Consider the following 12134-nt stretch of genomic DNA (forward strand, 5'->3'; position numbering starts at 1 on the left):
CAGTGTGTCCTTTGCCATTCCCTATCACTCCTCCCTGAGAGAGACTTCACCCTGAGTCATAAGGAAAAGGGGATGGCGTATTCTCTTAGCTACTTCCTCAGCAGGGCTATTTCTAAATCTCACACAACTTATTTGCAAAATGGTAGATAAGTACTAGACTTCCAGTATCTACACAAGGTTTCTTGCTTACAGTCTCTGGGCAATAAAAGGAGCTAGGACACAAACTCAATTTTATCAGTTTTGGAGAGGTAGTCAGACAACATAAGGAGTGTGAGAATACTGAATGAATAATTATAGTCAATGTTGCTGGGTTTGCGGTCTCTATACTTGGAAGTGCCAGAAGAGATGGGCTGAGGGTTAAACAAACACCCTCATACACAAATGGATGAAGCCACCCCATTCTTCCTGGTCACTAGGTGTGTCCATAGGCATTTCCAGGAAGGTGAGCAGGCATGAGACATGCCACTTGCAAGCCTCCCTGGTCTCTGGACAGATGGAAACAATCATGAGCCCCTTGCAGATATCATGTTGAAGATGGAAGAGCCACACTGAAGAGTCTTGGGCTATAGTGACATGGAGGAACCACTGTCTGATAATTGAGATACCTGTTTTGAATATGAATGCATTTGGATTGAAATTTGCTTGTGACAGTAAGTAGGGTCACCTTAACTTTTACAATATACCATCTCTCATCCTTACACATTAGATAGGTAGATAGGTCCATGGATCTATAGATAGGTAACAGCTGTTCTCTGTTGAGCCTTTTCTGACTCATGGGAACCTCACCTGTGTGAGAGAACTGGACTCCATGAGGTTTTCAGTGGTCACATATTTGGAAGTAGATCACCTGGCCTTTCTCCTGAGGCACCTCATACCATTAACTTTTCAGTTAGAAGCCCATTACATTAATTGTCCCACTCAGGAACTCTGGATGGACATTTAAAATTAGCTCTGACTTACAGGGATTTTCATCTATTATAATGCTGCCAATTGGCCCACTGCTGAGAATTTTTATTTTCTTGATATTGAGATGCAATCCATATTGAAGGTTGCAGTATTTAATCTTCTGCAGCAAGTATTTAAAGTCATCTTCACTTTTAGCAAACAAGGTTGTGTCATCTGTATAACACAGGTTATTGCCAAATCTTCCTCCAATCTTGATGCCACACTCTTTTTTTTTTTTATAGAGTTCAGCTTCCTGAATAATTTGCTCAGCATACAGCCTGAGTTGGTATGGTTAAAGATTACAATCTCATCACATACACTTCTTAATTTTTAAACTGTGTAGTACCCATCTCATATACTTTGGGCATGTTGTCAGGAGGGACCAGTCCTTGGAGAAGGACATCATACACAAAGAGTGGAGGCACAGCACAAGAGGGGAGACCCTGGATAAGACGTATTTACACAGTAACTGAGATAATGCAGTTAAGTGTTTTGGAGACAGTGAGATTTGCTCAGGAAAGGGCAGGGTTCAGGGCTATTGTGAATAAGGTCGCTATGAGTTGCAGGTGCTTCAAGGGCATGTAACAACAAATGTTCCCATGCTGTTTTTTGCACAACAGCTTCTTGCTCTATGTATTGATTTCTCATGAGCACAATTAAGTCTTTTGTGATTCTCCTTCTTCTCAATGCTAACTATAATTTGTTATGGTCTACACAGTCAAATTTCTTTGCATAGTCAATAAAGCACAAATAGATATTTTTCTGATTTTCTTTGCTTTCAGCCAGAATCCATTTGACATCAGCAGTAATATTCCTGGTAGCAAAGCTTTTTCTAATCTCAGCTTGAACTTCTGGCATTTCTTCGTCTATATATTGTTCAGGACGGTTTTGAATGACCTTCAGCAGCATTTTGCTTGCATCTCGTATTAATAATGTTCTATAATTTCCATATTCTGTAGGATCACCTTTCCTGGGATTGGGAATAAGTATGGATCTCTTCCAGTCAGTTAGCCAAGCAACTGTCCTCCAAATTTCCTGGCATAGACTGGTGAGCACATTCAGGGCTGTATCTGCGATTTGAAACATGACAATTGATATCACATCAATTCCTGGCATCTTATTTTTTGCTAATGCCTCACTCCGGTTTGAACTGATTCCTTCCTTAGCATTGGCTCTTGACCATATGGTATTTCCTGAAATATTTCAGTTCTTTTTGGTACAGTGAGTCTGTGTATTTCCTCTATCTTCTTTTGATGCTTCCTGGATCATTTAAGATTTTGTGCACAGCATCTCTAAGTACTGCAACTTGAAGCTCGAATTTGTTTTTTTAGTTCTTTCAGCTTGAGAAGTACCAGGTGAGTTCTTATCTTTTTACCCTCCAATTCTAGGTTTCTGTATCTTCCAATGTAATACTTTGTTTTGTTTTCTCGAGCTGCTCTTTGAAATAATCTGTTCAGCTGTTTTACTTCAACATCTTTTCCCTTTGGTTAGGCTTCCTTATGCTATATTGCATTTTTTCAGAGTCTCTTTCGATATCCATTTCAGTTTGTTCTTCCTCTTATGTCTTTATATTGAATTTTTACTCTCTTTGTGGATTATATCTTCAATATTATCCCAGAACTCATCTGATCTTCAATCATTGGTTTTCAATGTTTCAAATCTATTTTGTTGTTGTTGTTTTTGTTGTTAGGTGCTGTTGAGTTGAGTACAACTCATAGTGATCCTATGAACAAAAGATCTGAAACCAGTCCAGTCCGCTATCATCCTCACTGACACACAAGCACCCATTGCAGCAGTTACCATGTCAATCCACCTGGTTGAGGGTCTTCCTCTCTTTTGTTGACCCTCCACCCTTACCAACATCATGTCCCTCTCCAAGGAATAGCACCTAATGCAACATGTCTAAAGTATGTGAGGCAAATTCCCATCATTCTTGCCTCCAAAGTTCACTCTGGCTGTACCCTCTCCAAGACATATCTGTTCTCTTGGCTGCCAATGATGTTCAGTGTTCTTCTCCAACACCACAGCTCAGAGGTGTCAATTATTTTTCTGTCATCTTTATTTATTGTCCAGGTCTAAGATGCATAGATACTAATAGAAAAGCCTGAATCAGACACACCTTAATCCTCAAAGTGACATCAATAATTTGGAAAGGTCCCTAACTGCAGATTTTCCCAGTGAAATCAGTCTCCTTATTTCCTGACTGCTTGTACCAAGGATGTTAATTGTGGATCCAAGTAAGATGAAGCTGTCGACAGTTTCAATCTCCTCTCCATCCATCATGACATTGCTTCTTGGTCTAGTGGTAAGAGTCTTTGTTTTCTTGATATTGAGATGCAATCTATACTGAAGGCTTTATTCCTATTCTTAAAATGATTTATAAATTCAGGTGAGATAAACTCATGACCATATTTTGGTTCTTGTGGGCTTGTCTTAATTTTCTTCAGTCTCAATTTGAAATTGTACGTGGTTCTGGTTTTGACTGCGGATACTGAGCTTTTCCTGTGATTCCTTGAACAGATGTAGTCAATATGATTCCTATGCAGTTCATCTGTTGAGGTCCATATGTAAAGCCACCTTTGTATTTTTTTTAAAAAAGGAATTTGTGATAAATAAATCATTGAATGTACAAAATCTAATCATTCTATTTCCAGCCCCATACCTGACCCTACGGGTCTTTAGAGGCAGTAAATCACATGGGAGGAGATTGCTCATCCTTCTCTTGTGGAACAGCTGGTTGGTTTGAACTACACACCTTTGGGATTGCAGCACAGCTTTTTGCAACTAGCCCACTAGAGTTCTTTAACCCTAGGCCTAGCCCTAACCCTAACCTTAACCCTAGCCTTTGCCCATTCATACCATTTAATTGTCTGATACCAAGTGGCCAAAGCCATTCTATCTCACTAATGCCTAGAATGTTGATGTTCATGTATTCCATTTCATTTTTCACAACTAGTTTTCCATAACAGATAGAGAAAGGATTGAAATGGTCAAGGACTTCATCTTACCTGGATCCAAAATCAATAGACATGGTGCTAGCAATCAGGAGGTCAGGAGAGGTATTGAAGTGCAGTCAGAGACCTCTCCAAATTATTGAGGAGCAATGATGTTAGTTTGAGGACTAAAGTGAGCTAGATTCACACCATGGTCTTTACAATCAATTACTATGCTGTTGAGAGCTGGACAGTGAATAATGATGATGGAAAACAAGAATTGGTACCTTTGAACTGTGGTGTTGGAGAAGAGTCTTGAATGCCCTGTAGAGTGCCAAAAGAACACATATGTCTTGGAGAAGGTGCAGACAGTTTGTATCTTGGAGGCAAATGTGGGGAAGCTTCATCTCATGTTCTTTGGGCATGTTACTAGGAAAGGATATTCTTTGGAGAAGGACATCATGCTTGGAAAGTGGAGGGTTGGTGAAAGAGAGGAAGACTCTCAGCCACGTGCCTTGACACAGTGACTACAATGTGACACTTGAGTGTGTCAGAGATTGTGAGGTTAGCACAAGATAGGACAAGGTGTTCACGGAGTCTCTATGAGTCAGCTTGAGGGCACCTAACAACAATATTAACAACATGGCAATGCCGCCTTGTTCTGTGTTCTCCTCACAATTGCAGCATATTCGGGCCACAGTTGTGGCTGTTACACCAGCCATTACAGGTTTTCCTCACTCATTGTGGCCTTTTGCTTTTAAAACTTCTTTTTTTTTTAATACATAATACATTGATTTATGGGTTCTGAGAATCCCCCAGTAAAGTCCTACCATATATTCAGAGGTTCATTAGCCTTTAGCCTTCTTCTCCAGTGAGGATTAGATGTTGGAGATTCCTGAAATGTCCTTTTAGAGACCTTTGAAATTTTTCTAAATTTTATCTTTTTTTCTTATGGTCAACAGCCTCTTTGGGAAGTTCTGGTGGCCTAGTAGATAGAGTTTTGCTTCTAATTCAAAGACTCACAGTTCGAATCCACAAGCTGCTTGTTCTGTGGAGGAAAGATGGGCAATCTCCAATCTCCTATGTGATTTACAGCCCCTGAAAACCTGCTGGTGGATGAGCTATGAGTTGGTTCTGATTCTACAGTAATGAGTCTGAGGTTTTTGAAGGGCTGTTTCAGTGTGTCTTTCTGTGAGCATAAGAAACTCTTTGTACTCTTTGGCCCCAGTTGACCATATTCTGAAGAAAAGGGGGAGATGGACACTGTGAAGGACAATTGGTTCTTTCCTGTTTGGTCAGCAACACTCTGAAGTCACAATATGTCTCAGGAAGGAGCTTTCATGGCCGAGTCTGCAGCAAGTTGTGCTGCTAATCCAGAGGCTGATAGTTTCTGATGGTTCTAGTCCACCCAGTGGCTCCTCTGAAGAAAGATGGACAATGTCCTGCCATGTGATTTACAATCTCAGAAACTGAGTGGAGGGTTGGTGTAAGTCAGAACCAACACTACTGTAATGAGTTTGAGATTGAATGAGGAGGGATAATGCAATATTTTTAATGCTAGACAGACTGGCTGGCAGAGAGCAGACAATTCCCTGGGCAAGACCCTGGAAGAATTCCTTTCCAATGCTTTCTGTCTCTATGTCCTATCCACTAGCATTGTTCACTGCAGTTCACCCCAGTTTTGCAAACCTGTGAGTAGTTTTATTCTCTCTGGGAAAAAAAATCTCTGAAATGTTGTTGGTCTTTTGTTGTTGCTGCTGGTTTGTTTTTTACTCTTGGTCAATTCAGTTTTATGTTGTCCTCAGAGGAGCACCTAGTTGTAACCTTTCATTTCACATATTGTTATGTGCCATTGAATTACTTGCGACTCATAGTGACCCAACGTACAGCAGACCTAAATTCTGCTCTATCCTGTGCCAAACTTATTGTATCTGATATACCTACTCACTTTACCCCCATCACTAAATCAATCCATCTCATCGAGGGCCTTCCTCTCTTGCACTGTTCCTGCACTCTCCCAAGTATGATGTTCCTCTGCTTGCAACATGCCCAAAGTATATCAGATGAAGCTTCAGAATCCTTGCCTCCAAGTAGCAGCCTGATTTCACCTTCTCCAAGATGAACCTGTTTATTCTCATATCAGTCCAAGGTATATCCAATACTCTTCTCAAGCACCACAGCTCAAAGGCCTCAGTTCTCCTTCTATCATCCTTAGTCATTGTCTAGTTTTCTGTTGCATACCAAATAATTGCAAAGAGTATGGCCTGGATCAGGTGCACCTTAGTCTCCAGACTGACATAATTTTTCTTCTGTATTCTGGAGAGGTCCCTCTCCAGAGGGTCTTTCCCAGCAGACTTTCCCAGTGTAATTTGTCTTTTAATTTCCTGGTGGTACCAAGAGTGTTGATTGTGGAGCCAAGCAAACTGAAGCTTTTGGGAATCTCAATCTCTTCACCATTCATCATGATGCTGCCAATTGGCCCAGTGATGAGAATCTTTTTTCCTTGATGTTGAGCTTCAATCCGTATTTAAGGATTCAGTCCTTCACCTTCTTCAGCAAGTGGCTCAGGTCTTCTGAACCACTTATGTGTCATCTGCATAATACAGATTGTTAATGAATCTTCCTCCAATCCTGATGCCACATTCCTTCTCTTAGAGCCCAATTTCCCAGATGATTTGTTCTGCATATAGATGGAAAAGGTATGGAGCTAGGATACATTCCTGGCATACACCCTTCCCAATTTAGAACCATGCAGTGTTTCCTTGCTCTATTCTGATGACTGCCTCCTGATCCAAGAATAGGCTTCACATAAGCACAATCAAGTGTTCTGGGATTCCCATTCTTCACAGAGACAGCTACAGTTTGTTTTGATCCACATGTTTAAATGTCTTGGTATTGAAGCACAATAGACATTCCTCTGGTACTCTCTGCTTTCAGCCAAGATCCACCTAACATTAGCTACAATATCCCTAGTGTCACAGCCTCTTCTAAACCCAGACTACACATTTGGCAGTTCTCTGTTGATGTGCTGTTCCAGTCATTTTTGAATAATTTTCAGCAGAATCTTGTTGGCATGTGATATCAATGACATTGATTAATTTCATATAGCTTTTCATATTATTTTACCTTCATCTCACATTCTGTTTTTTCCCCAAGGTTTTCAAGACTGTATATCTTTACCGAAGCAGTGCTTCTTCATAACAATAGACATTTAATAAAAGGATTAAAAATTAGTTAAACATTTATCCCCAAAATAATCACATGGTGGTTTGACCTGAGAGGTCATGAATTTTGTTCCTTAGATCAAAATTCAATTAATCATATAAACTAGTATGTTCACAGAGTGTAAAAAATTTTTTCTTTAATCAAATATACTTCTTGAATAATTATCATCTAATCACTAATATTATCTTCAATTTTGCTTCACCACTTGGTGTATGTATATGTAGACAGTCATGGGTCAGATTCATTCTCTTCCTTTTTTCTTTTACTTTTTTTTAATTGAGATTTTATTGTATGTTTATAAAGAACTTGGATTTACATTCATTCATTGCTGCACATTTTCCTCCCTTAACTCTCCCCCCATCCCAGTTCACTTTTTCTTTGGAGAAAAAGTTCTTCATGCTCTGGCTTACATATAAAACAGATAAGATACTTCTTCTGCTCCTGGGGGTGAAGTGTTTTGTGACTACAGTGGCTGCTCAGAGCTGGAGCTGGCTGGTCCCAAGCTCCTTTCCTTCCCTCTTCCTCCACCACCCTTTCCCCTGGGCAAGAACCTTATTCTGCATGGAAGCACAAACCTAGATAAGTTGGCCTCTCTGTAGGCTCCAGCCCATGCTTTGGTTGTTAACTGCTGTTGAGGGGACCCCATCTCCTGGTGACTCCACAAATGTAAAAGTCTCTCAGTGCAGCCATGTGCTGTCATGATATGGAGTATATTTCAACCAAGCTCCCGGACAAAGGTTGCCTGGAAAGAAAAGCCCAATAATCTACTTCAAAGAACCAGCCATTGACAGCTTTGTGGATCACAATGGCCAGTCCTCAACTGAGCATGGGGATGGCCTGGGTTCAGTAGTGTCTTAGCTATTGTGCATGGTGCAGCCTTCAGCTGACTTGAAGGCAGCTGACAACAAGGACAATAGCAGCAGCAACAACAGGAGTAACAACAACGGGGGCAACAAGAAAAACAGTAGCAGCAATAGCGAGAGCAACAACAGCAGCAGGAGCATCAACAACAGTGACAACAACAATAGTGACAGCCAGAGCAATGCAGCATCAGCAACATGAGCAACCAGGGCATAAAACAGCAGCAGCAACTGCAGCAGCAGCAGCAGCAGCAGCAGCAGCAACAGCAGCAGCAGCAGCAGCAGCAGCAACAGCAGCAGCAGCAGCAGCAGCAGCAGCAGCAGCAGCAGCAATATTAGGAGCAACAACAACGATAGTAACAATGGCAATGGCAACAGGGTGAGAGAGGTAGAAAGGGAGAGAAACACTAACCAAGCAAACTGAACTTCACTTTTGTGAAATTCAACTCAGTTCAAATCGTAATAAATGTTCCTTGGTTGAGGTGGTGTAAGTGGCTTTTCATACCTTGTAGTTCAGGAAGGCAGTGCTTTTGAGAGACCAGGGCGAGGTGAGGGAGAGACAGAAGTAGAACAATGAAACCAGTGCAAAATAACAAAGGGACCAGGAAGAGAAATGGGGCTACGCTTTTCTTTTTAAAGATTTTATTAATCTGTTTGGCTAAAGGTAATGAATCTGGGAGTAATAATTTGCTAAAAAGTTCAGGTCATGGATACCCCTTTTCCCTATTAGACAGAAGATTCCGTGATTATAGTATGCACCACAGGGTTATGACAACATTTCAAAATATTTTTTTAAATTTTGTTTGTAACAATGTAAGCTTAAAAATTGGTAAACTCTAAACTCCTTGTCCTCCCTTACAGATCTATCACAGATAGAATTTTTCTGGCAGACTCAAATTATGTAAATAAACGGCCTAGTGCTTAAAAGTTTGATAAAAATAGGTTTACAGGTTCAGTAAATAAAGTTTTGATCTTGGTCATGAAGTAAAAACTACCAGCAATTCACTCCACTCACAGTCTATTTTTTAACTTAGATTATAAGTCATGGACCATGTTCCATATACACAGCTCATCAGCTTTGTGGTTTTTGTACACACTGATAGGTTTTTAAAACTTTTGTTTTTCTAAAGATTTCAACATCTAAATGATAAGGTGGCACAAGTGACTTACAATGTCATCTTCCTTCATAAAGGTAAAGATAAAAAATTCTGTAGAGGGCACTGCAATGTCTCTTGCATGAGGTTACAGCTGGGGTCTGGCTGATCTCTGCTTTTGATCTCTGGCACAGGACCCGTCTCCCTCCAACTGCTAACACCTTCTCAGGTTCAGAAGCCTATTCTCACCCCTTCACACCCCACTTATCCGTACAGATTAATTTAGAGCTAATTGTCTTTTGGTTCACTGGAATTCTTTAATATTAAGGGGACATCTCTGGTAGAAAAAAACCCCAAAACAACAAAACACCAACCCAAAACATATGAACTTAGCACAGTTGAAAAATTAATCGCAGTGTGCAATAAAATTTCCTGTTGCTGAGATTCAAACCATTTGTTCCAGCTTGTTAGGAAGTCTGTCTTACCGAACAGTCTATGCAAGGATGTTAACATCCTTTTCATTTGCAAAGAGTGGAGAAGTGTTCTTTTCTATTTTCTGTGGAAGTGGTAACTTTAAGTGAAAGGTCTGTATGGAAAAAGTGCAAGCAAATTGGACATGCTGATAGATACCAGATAACTTATTGGGGGTTACCAAAACTGTAAATCGGCACACATGTAAATGCTTCTCTTGCAAAAAGCCCTCCCAGCTGAGAACTTATGGGGGTCAGTACAACTGTGGAGAGATGAGCTCTGTGAGCAATGGACGCTGCCCTGGCTTCTGCTTTCTGCTCTGGGTCCACATTGTCCTGGGCCATCTCCTCTTTCTTCCTCACTTTGATGAGGGTGAGCAGCTCGATCAACCAGATGTCCCACTCCTCAGGTAGGAGGAACAGGAGGAGGAAGCTCAGGCTGATGATGAGGATGATGAGTACCTGGTACGATATTCATTGATGACTATCTTACATGTATAGTGGTCAACCACTGTGTGAGACAGAGAACTACAGAGGAGCTTGGGAGGGCATGGACAAGCACCCTGAGTGCACTAGGAACATCCCTGTCCCTCTGACCACAGACCCCTTTTTGGAGTAGTGTTGTTCCAGGAGCTGGGATGGCCTGTAGGAGATCACCCTTGTTGTTATCAAGCCTTTCTGATATGGGGACTTGCCCTGGTGTGCTTTCTCCCCCAGCCAAACCAACAGCTCAATGCCAACATAGACTCATGCACGAAAGGAGAGGCAGTTCCACCTACTAGTCATCGATCTGATTTGAGGAAAAGATACTACAATTTCATTGTGACTAACACAGAGCTAATAAAACATGCTACAAGGAAAATGAAACATGCTGTTTCTTTCTTTATACTTTTGACACTTTGTACATTTTCTAGAAAGATGTTGTTTCTTTTTTTATAAATTGAAAACACTATTTTAAAATATATGTATATACATTATATACAATCATACATGATGATATATACCGCATGCAATTACATACATTATATGAAAAATATATATTTGCATATGTTATATGTAATTGAGTGCTGGTCGCCTAGTGGTAGAGAGTTGTGCTTGCAAACCAGAGGCACATAGTGTGAATCCACCAGCTGCCCCTGAGAACAAGTGGTCAAAATCTCCTCCTTTGAGATTTACAGTATCTCAAAACCCAGATGAATGAACACCACAACAACCAATTAGATAAATAAATAGTGATATAGAGATAGATAAAAATAGGTAGAAAAGTAGATGGAGATGGTGGATGGAGGGAGATAGTGAGAGTGTGAGAGATAGAGAGGCTGAGAGACAAGGAACAAGACAGCTAGAGAGAGATACAGAGAGCCAGAGAGACAGGCAGAGATAGAGTGCAACAAAGACAGACATAGCTAAATAAAGAGAGACAGAGATGTAGATAGACTGACAGGGTGAAATGACAAACTATGATAGTTAGAAAAAAAAGGAATAATTAGCTGCTTATAAGTGCTCAACCTAAAACAAAATGCAAACTCATGGCCCTAGAGTCAAAATCAACTCATAAGTGATGCTCCAGTCAGTTTCCAGAGGCTGCAATCACATAGGAGGAGACTGTCCATCTCTTCATGTGAAGCAGCTGGTGGATTCAAACCATGTGCCTTTGGGTTAGCAGTAGGACTGCTACCTATTTGGTTAAGGGCAAGTAATGAAAACAATATTTTTTGGATATAATAACTCAAACTCTACTCAAGCACACTTGGAAGAGTGTATAATTCCATTTACATAAAATTTTAGAAAAAATAAACTAATCTATACTGATTAAAAAAAAACAAAACCAACCCTGCAGCATATTGGGGTTGCTCAAGAGTAGTGGTGAGGGAAGGAGGGATAAGCAGGAGAGAGTCTTTAGAAAGGGCAGGATGAAATGTCAGAGAGGGTGGATATGCTCACGATATTGATCGTGGCTTTGCATTAAAAAGGATATCTTCTTAAAATGTACCCTTTAAGTATACATACTTTATTGTGTGGTATAACACTCATCTATCAATTTTCTGCATAGAGGTAACTCATGTTTGTGGTGATGCTAAATATGTGATGTGTCAAATGGGATAATGGTTACCCATGGTGGACAGCGTTTGGTGGAGCTTCCAGATTAAAACAGGCTTGGAAACAGGAGTAGTATGCACTTCCAAAATAGCTTGCCTCCAGAAACTTTATGAACTTATAGAAACAATGAAAATTATACAAGTGTTTTACAAAACAAGTTATACAAGTCTTTTTTTCATAAGGTAGCTATGAGTCGTCTATGTCTTGAACACACTTAACAGCAATAACAACAACAATTGTGTGTCAATTAAGTGTCAACTAATGGATTAAGAATTACATGTACTTGTTTCTTGTTTATTTTGACCAATTATCATCTTATTTCAGAGAAATAGATTCAATGAGATCCTCATTAATGATTGAATGGTTAATGGCAAAAATGCATCATGAATCCTTATTTCACTAGGACCCTCTAGTGTATTGGATACTGTAGATGACTTGTCATCAGAATAGAGCAAGGAGACCCTGCATGGTTCAAAATTGGGAAGGGTGTGCATCAAGGATGTATTT

Source organism: Elephantulus edwardii, unplaced genomic scaffold (assembly GCF_000299155.1).
Source record: "Elephantulus edwardii isolate Elephantulus edwardi_28Jun2011 unplaced genomic scaffold, EleEdw1.0 scaffold00160, whole genome shotgun sequence".
Lineage (NCBI taxonomy): Eukaryota > Metazoa > Chordata > Mammalia > Macroscelidea > Macroscelididae > Elephantulus > Elephantulus edwardii.